At 43.4% G+C, this 6,787-nt stretch overlaps 1 pseudogene; it reads left to right on the top strand.

Annotated features, from left to right (window-relative positions):
• The window catches only part of LOC112070493 (formin-like), a 38,494-nt pseudogene extending 31,793 nt beyond the window's left edge, over window positions 1-6,701 (top strand).
• Window positions 6,702-6,787: the final 86 nt, after the last annotated feature.

The raw sequence follows: 6,787 nt of genomic DNA, 5'->3' as shown, positions 1-6,787 counted from the left end.
AACTGAGTCAGGTTTGCAAGGCCTCCTTCTCCCGCACACGATTTTTCAATTCTGCTTTGTGATGGCCATTCCAATACCTTGACTTTGTTGTCCCTAAGCCATTTTGCCACAACTTTGGAAGTATGCTTGGGGTATTGTCCATTTGGAAGACCCATTTGCGACCAAGCTTTCTTCCTGACTGATGTCTTGAGATGTGCTTCAATATATCCACATAATTTTCCTCCCCTCATGATGCCATCTATTTTTGAACTGCACCAGTCCCTCCTGCAGCAAAGCACCCCAACAACATGATGCTGCCACCCCCGTGCTTCACGGTTGGATGGTGTTCTTCGGCTTGCAAGCCTCCACTTTTTTCCTCCAACATAACGATGGTCATTATGGCCAAACAGTTATATTTTTGTTTCAATCAGACAGAGGACATTTTCTCCAAAAAGTCCGATCTTTTGCAGTTGCAAACGTAGTCTGGCTTTTTTATAGCGGTTTGGAGCAGTGGCTTCTTCCTTGCTGAGCGGCCTTTCAGGTTATGTTGATATAGGACTCGTTTACCTATGGATATAAAACTTTTGTAACTGTTTCCTCCAGCATCTTCACAAGGTCCTTTGCTGTTGTTCTGGGATTGATTTGCACTTTTCGCACCAAAGTACGTTCATCTTCTAGGAGCCCGAACACGTCTCCTTCCTGACGCGGTATGACGGCTTCGTGGTCCCATGGTGTTTATACTCGCGCACTATTGTTGCACAGATGAACGTGAATACCTTCAGGCGTTTTGGAAATTGCTCCCAAGGATGAACCAGACTTGTGGAGGTCTACAATATTTTCCTGAGGTCTTGGCTGATTTATATTTTGATTTTCCCATGATGTCAAGCAAAGAGGCACTGAGTTTGAAGGTAGCCTTGAAATACATCCACAGTACACCTCCAATTGACTCAAATTATGTCAATTAGCCTATCGAAGCTTCTACCAGCTCTGTCAGGAGGAATGGGCCAAAATTCACCCAACTTATTGTGGGAAGCTTGTGGAAGGCTACCCGAAACGTTTGACCCAAGTTAAACAATTTAAAGACAATGCTACCAAATACTAATTGAGTGTATGTAAACTTCTGACCCACTGGGAATGTGATGAAAGAAATAAAAGCTGAAATAAATCATTCTCTGAACTATTATTCTGACATTTCACATTCTTAAAATAAAGTGGTGCTCCTAACTGACCTAAGACAGGGAATTATTACTAGGATTAAATGTCAGGAATTGTGAAAAACTGAGTTTAAATGTATTTGGCGAAGGTGTACGTAAACCTCCGACTTCAACTGTATAGACCTCTTCATCTCTTTCGCTCTCTTTTAATTTCTCTCTTTCTGTTTATCTCTTTCTCTCTCTCTATATATATATCGCTCTCTTTTGCTTTCTATCTCTCTCTCTCCCTCCCTCCTCACGTTGCTCCTATCATAATTATTCAATTGTCTCTAGCTCTCAGATAAGGAACGCATACATCCTGTTGCCATGGCGAATTTCTTATCTGTCTTTTTTAGAGGTTTGATATGGGTCTGAGGGGAAGATAGACAGCTTACGGTGAAGTTCAGAGGCTAGACACACAGATAGGGATCAGGCAGTGCGTACTGGGACTTTGGAGAGAGACAGATAGGAGGAACGTTCGGTGGGAGAAACTGTTCAGAGAGAGAGAGAGCGAGAGAGAGAGAGAGAGAGATACTTCTGTTCTGCATGGCTTTAAGTCTTTGGATTGAAATAGAATCATAGACCATTACAGAAACACAGAAGGATAGGGCGTGTTACAATTAAGGCAGCAAAACAGCCCCTTTGTGGGAGAATTGTGTGTAAAATGTGTGTTTTTAAGAAGAAAAAGGTTGTCTGACTCCATTTAACTTGCATTTGTCAAGACCATTGTACAGTACAGTACCTTCTCAGTGCTTGTCTTTGCATGCTGGTGTATGTAGTTCATTTAAATGTAATACAATTGTGTATATTTCATTTGCAGCGCATAAAGAGCAAGATGAAGTGCATGCCCAGTTGATGTTTGCACAAAAAAGGTTTGAAAACACACCTCTCTCTTTCTGCATAGCCTTTGTAGTATGACGAAATAAGTTTCACTGAAGAGCTCCACAAGGCGATACTGCCGTCGACAGTAATTAAATTATTATACGAGAGATTCACTGGACCTGAAGTTCCAACGCCATCTTCCCTTATCTCTGTCCGTTCCTCAGCTTCCACGAGCTGGTGACGTTCTTGGGGCTGAAGCCCAAGACAGGAGAGACCGAGGTGGCGACAGGTCACTTCTTTATGCTGTGGTTTGAGTTCTGTACCGACTTCATGACCAGGTGGAGGAGAGAGAACAAGAATATCTCCAAAGAGAGGTAGGTGTGTGTGTGTGTGCGTGTGTGTGTGTGTGTGTGCGTGCGTGCGTGCGTGCGTGCGCGTACGTGCGTGTAAAAGAGGTCATTTGGAACCACCCTTGTGTGATGTAACCTTGCCAGAGAACTGATGACTTGCGTTAGCTCCCCAAGCGCAGTCTTGTGGCGTGCAGAAGACCCGGGTTCAAAACCCTGGTCAGTTACGGCTACAAACACAGTGAACTACTGTAGCTCCAAGACTAGAGTAATTTCATTCCCACAGGGATCACTTACACATTCTGAAAACATATGTATTCACTGTAAGTCACTGGATAAAAACATCTAATTGACATATACAATAATAATTACTTGGATTTGACTGTGTATTATTTTGCTTATATAACTATATCCCTTTGAGAATTGACTAAATCAGGAAGATGGCTATCTAAGATGGCCGCCATCACCCATCTGCTACATCCCACAAAGACGCTGCCGGGCCACGGACTGACTGATGTTTGAGTAACACTGTTCTACATTTTATTAATTTAGCAGACGCTCTTATCCAGAGCGACTTACAGTAGTGAGTGTACACATTTTCATCATACCCGTCCCTCAGTGGGAATCAAATCCACAACCCTGGAGTTGTAACCGCCATGCTCTACCAACTGAGCTACACGGGACCAGACTGACTGACTGACTGAGACTGTCTGTCTGAAGATTGTGATCTTGTGGAAAACATTGTTCTATCTCGAACATCGGTTGAATCTCCTGTATGTTACTGGGTCCGAGGCTGATGTGAACTTGTCTCCTGGGGGGGGGGGGCGTACGTATGAAGTGTCTCATAGCTCTGATTTAGGATCAATTCAGATCACAGTGCCTAAGATTACATGGATGGGGATGGGGGGGATGGGGGGGGGGGGGGGGGGTGCTGATCCTAGGTCAACACTCTCACTATGAATCTGATGTGAACCTGCTTTTTTCCCCATCCTTCCCTCCTTCTCGCAGACTGAAAGAGGCTCAGCTGTCGGTGAAGAAGATCACAGCAGACAAGAAGGTGGAGACTAGGAAGATCAACCCTAACAGTCTGGTGAGAACAACACAACTCAAACTTAAGATAGACATACAGACAAAGGGGCGCAACTTTGGTTTTAGAAGTGGGAGGGACATAGATTTTTTTATCCGGTTGGATAAATACTCCAAACAGCCAATCCAACCGCTCTGAGGCGTCCACATGGTCCTAAAGCACACTGTTGCCTCGTTTTGTATCACATTACAATGATAAAACTGGGGGGGGGGGGGGGKAAAAATGCAATTTCAGAATATGGGGGGGGTCATGTTCCCCCCGTCCCCAGTGAAAGCTGCGCCCCTGCATACAGTATAGAGCTCTGAGCACCACTATCCACTATCCATCACATCTGATTAACCCTAACAGTGTGGTGAGGCTCAGGGAAACATTACCACTCAACTCAACACAAACAGAAAACGTGTTAGAATGAATTTCATAGCTGTTGGTTATTGCCGTGCATTACTTAAGCAATAAAGAATGAGGTGGTGTGGTATATCAAATCAAATCAAATGTTATTGCTCACATACACATGGTTAGCAGATGTTAATGCGAGTGTAGTGAAATGCTTGTGCTTCTAGTTCCGACAGTGCAGTAATATCTAACAATTCCCAACAACTACAGTACCTAATACAAATCTAAGTAAAGGAATGGAATAAGAACATATACATATAAATATATGGAAGAGCAATGACAGAGCGGCATTGGCAAGATAAACATTATGGCCAATATACCACGGCTAAGTGCTTTTTTTAGTCACGACGCTATGCAGAGTGCCTGGATACAGCCCTTAGCCGTGGTATATTGGCCATATATCACAAGTCCCTGAGGTGTCTTATTGTTATTATAAACTGGTTACCAACCTAATTAGAGCTGTAAAAATAAATGTTTTGTCATACCCGTGGTATATGGTCTGACACACCACGGCTGTCAGCCAATCAGCATAAGGGCTCGAACCACCCAGTTTATAAAGAGAAATAATGCACACTCAAGGATGCCCTTCAAGCCAATCAGAAAAGACTGTTCAACAATGCTGTGGTATAAAGATATGAAGTACACCCTAACAGTCTGGGGAGAGTATAGAGATATACACTGAGTGGACAAAACATTAGGAACACCTTCCTATTTTGAGTTGCACCCCCTTTTGCCCTCAGAACAGACTCAATTCGTCAGGTCATGGACTCTACAAGGTGTCAAAAGCGTTCCAAAGAGATGCCGGCCCATGTTGACTCCAATGCTTCCCACAGTTGTGTCAAGTGTCCTTCGGGTGGTGGACCATTCTTGATACACACAGGAAACTGTTGAGTGTGAAAAACCCATCAGCGTTGCAGCTCTTGACACAAACCGATGCCCAGGAACCTACTAACATACCATGTTCAAAGACACTTAAATCTTGCCCATTTACCCTCTGAATGGCACACATACACAATCCATGTCTCAATTGTCTCAAGGCTTAAACATCTATAACCCGTCTCCTCACCGAAGTGGATTTAACAGGTGTCCTTAATGTTTTGTACACTCAGTGTATATAGTGATATATTACAGTTATGTAATTCTATGGGTTTAAAGCAACCCCATTGCACTGCACAGTACAATAGATAGGATCATAATCAATCATCTGTCACGCTAACCAGGTTTTGGGGATAAGTTATAAGCATCATCCAGTTTATAGATGTTTGGATTCAGGCAAAACAGTGCAATTATATTGTTGATCTATCTCAGGAACCTGGTTTTGATTGAATTACTGTTCCATGCATAACTTCCACTGGGCCTCAAAAGTGTGAAATTCTCCTCCCCCTATGGGCTGTTCTGGCTGGGACAAGGCTTACTTAATGACTTAGTTGGACAATCCTTTGTTTGGACGGCTTACTTAATGACTAATTGGACATGGCTTACTTAATGACTTAATGTGACAAGGCTAACCTTAATGACTTAGTTGGACAAAGCTAACTTAATGACTTAATTGGACAAGGCTACTTAATACTAAGTTGGACAAGGCTAACTTAATGACTTAGTTGACAAGGTACTTAATGATTAGTTGGACAAGGCTTACAATGACTTAGTTGGACAAGGCTTACTTAATGACTTAATTGGACAAGGCTTACTTAATGACTTAATTGGACAATGCTTACTTAATGACTTAGTTGGACAAGGCTAACTTAATGACTTAGTTGGACAAGGCTAACTTAAAAGCCAGTACAGTACAGCATGTGGAGACAATGCTTACTGTCCTAATGAAAAACAATAACCCTTTTCGCTGCCCTGACAGAAAGAGAGACTGCGCCAGAAAGAAGCAAACATGGTGGCCACAAGCTGAGAGACAGAACAGGACAGAGAAGAACAGGACAGAGAAGAACAGGACAGAGAAGACATGACTTTAATGAGAAGAGTGATGAGTTGATGTGTGAGGGGACTGGGGACTTCTCCCACCTTCTCCCGTCACGCCCCTTAGCAACCCACACAGGACTGGGAGTATCTCCCGTCACCGCCCCTTAGCACCCCACACAGGACTGGTGACTTCTCTCACCTTCTCCCGTCACCAACCCTTAGCCACCCACACAGGACTAGGGACTTCTCTCACCTTCTCCCGTCACCGCCCTTAGCCACCCACACAGGAGTGGTGACTTCTCTCACCTTCTCCGTCACCAACCCTTAGCCACCCACACAGGACTAGGGACTTCTCTCACTTCTCCCGTCACCAACCCTTAGCCACCCACACAGGACTTAGGATTCTCTCACCTTCTCCCGTCACCAACCCTTAGCCACCCACACAGGACTAGGGACTTCTCTCACCTTCTCCCGTCACCGCCCCTTAGCCACCCACACATGGGGGGTGGGGTGATCAGGATCATACTAGTCTCTGATCCTGCCCACCCTGTTATGGACCAAGCCTGGAACACTGTACTGTCCTGGATGCCCATTGACCCTGCCCTCGCTGGACACTAGAGGAAACCCCTTATACAATGGTTCAGAGGTCACAAAGTCACAGATGCATTCACTGACCAACGGGATACTGGAAATAGGACGATAAATATTTATGTTCGTTTTGATTTTTTGATTCTGCACCTCATCCTAGCACTGCCCTGTTAAAAAAAAACATATTTATAAAAAAAAGGCTAATAGCTGATTAATAACTGGACAAATTAATAAGGCAATGTATCTAGATTGTATGGTAAACTTTTTATGAAATATAGATTTGATCATGTAGATTTGAAATTCAGTTGTCTGTTTTCTGATATTAAATATCAGAAGTTGTGTATGTTTTATAACACATTTAAGTTTATAATCTTACATTTCCACTGTCAATCATATTAATATATATCATCTATGTACTGTATCTTGCCGTCAGTCTGTTATTACAACGCCAACAACACAACCTA

This window comes from Salvelinus sp. IW2-2015, unplaced genomic scaffold (assembly GCF_002910315.2).
Source record: "Salvelinus sp. IW2-2015 unplaced genomic scaffold, ASM291031v2 Un_scaffold1345, whole genome shotgun sequence".
In the NCBI taxonomy this organism is placed as follows: Eukaryota; Metazoa; Chordata; class Actinopteri; order Salmoniformes; family Salmonidae; genus Salvelinus; species Salvelinus sp. IW2-2015.
Note: the sequence above shows the minus strand (reverse complement) of the source record. Positions and strands in the feature narration are given on the sequence as shown.